Raw genomic sequence first — 1,701 nt, 5'->3', positions numbered from 1 at the left:
GGACCCCCACGGTCCACTTGACACACTACACTAATCCTCCCTCCCACCCACCTCCTCCCCCCCAAACCTGGAACGCCAAACCTCTGTGTGCTCCCAAACTTCCTTCTCCTCTTTCATGGAGGTGTAGTTCCTGCTGGCAAGGCTCTCCTTGTCTTTCCTTTCTCCTGCAATGGCCGTGCCCAGGGGCACAACCGCACGCGTGGCACGGGAAAGGCTCCCGGCAGCCCGGGACCCCCGGCCACGAGGCACGAGAAGCACCCCGGCTGGGGGTCCCACCCCCGAGCGCGGGAAAGGCTCCCGGCAGCCCGGGACCCCCGGCCACGAGGCACGAGAAGCACCCCGGCTGGGGGTCCCACCCTCGAGCGTGGGAAAGGCTCCCGGCAGCCTGGGACCCCCGGCCACGAGGCACGGGAAGCACCCTGGCTGGGGGTCAAACAGGGATAAAAAGAAACCTAAAAAAAAACCCCAAATATCTTCTAAATATACCCGTTAATAGAGAGCTAAAGAATAAATTAAAAGACAAATTAAATACTTCTCTGAGCGGGACAGCAGAGCTGTGCAAGGCAGCAGCCAGTTCCCCCGCACCTCCCGGAGAGATGGGAGATAACGGCAGGTCTGAGTAGCAGGCCCTGGCCTATATAAGCAAAGCCCGTCTACGGAGAGACCTTCAGCCACTGGAAGAGAGAAAAGCGAACTCTCTTATCTGCGCCTTTTTATATGTTGTGTTACGGAAAGGAATGATATGGAATACTTCCTTTGTCGCTTTTCTAGTTCCTTCCTGGTTACAAGCTGGTCTCCAGGAAGGCCTAGGGTAAAAACTATCACAAGTTTGCAGGAGACTGGTGGTTTGATTAGTGCCCCGTTATTGCTTGTAAAAACAGCATTTTCAAATGATTTCTGGTGAAAGGCTTATCTTTGTTCAGGCTTTCAATTAAAAAAAAAATTGAAAATCACCCTCCAGAAGAACTTATTTTGTATATGGCAAGTGTTACAAATGCTCTTTATTTATTTTATTTGTGTGTCCCTCTTGTCCACTTAACGTATCCTTCTTCATCTCAGCACTCTTTCAACACTGCAGTTTTCTTTGTCAGTGCAAAGATGAAGTGTCAGAACTGTAGTGGAGTTCCAAGGACAAGTGCAACTGTGCTGTCAAGGGTGTGTTTCACTAGTGCTAGATAAGTTTGCCTGACCTGTATTTTTTCCCTTCAGTAATGGGAAAGTTTTGCTACGAACTCTGTAGAAAATACAAAATAAAATTACTTTTTAAGAGAAAATTCTCTTTTTTCAGTGTGGTATTCAGATCCTTCAGAGCACATTCAAGTTTTCACTGCATTCAGCACTCTGTAACTGTGTCCTGGGTCCGGTGCTCATTCCTGAGGCCCCTTTGCAGAGGTTGTCCCTACAGACTGAGGCACACAGAGGCCAGGGTGTGGGTGCTGTGGATTCGGTTCGAGGTGAGTCTGTGAGCACATATTCTGATCCCGGTGTTACAGCCATGTCCTAAAGCTTCATGGGCTGATCTCCCTGCAACAGTGTCATAGGGTAGGGCTGAGACATCTGGCACTGACTGGAGCACAGTAAACGAGGGGGAGTGTGGTTGAGTGGAGCCTGAGCCGGGAGACAAGGCACCATCCTCATACAGGTGAGGTTGGTGGGGAGTGAAGGGATTTAGGCAAGGTCCTTCCAAAAATGCCTGAAAAT

General features: G+C 50.3%; 1 protein-coding gene across 1 annotated transcript in view; it reads left to right on the top strand.

Annotated features, from left to right (window-relative positions):
* LOC108500330 (translation initiation factor IF-2-like) overlaps positions 1–1,434 on the top strand; it is an 18,787-nt gene extending 17,353 nt beyond the window's left edge. The window contains exon 5 of the mRNA XM_017821119.1: positions 1,422–1,434. The gene's annotated coding sequence lies outside the window, so the exon portion shown is untranslated. The remainder of the gene's footprint in view (positions 1–1,421) is intronic.
* The last annotated feature ends 267 nt before the right edge of the window (positions 1,435–1,701 follow it).

The sequence above is a fragment of the Lepidothrix coronata genome, unplaced genomic scaffold (assembly GCF_001604755.1).
Source record: "Lepidothrix coronata isolate B3197 unplaced genomic scaffold, Lepidothrix_coronata-1.0 Scaffold89, whole genome shotgun sequence".
NCBI lineage: Eukaryota > Metazoa > Chordata > Aves > Passeriformes > Pipridae > Lepidothrix > Lepidothrix coronata.
Note: the sequence above shows the minus strand (reverse complement) of the source record. Positions and strands in the feature narration are given on the sequence as shown.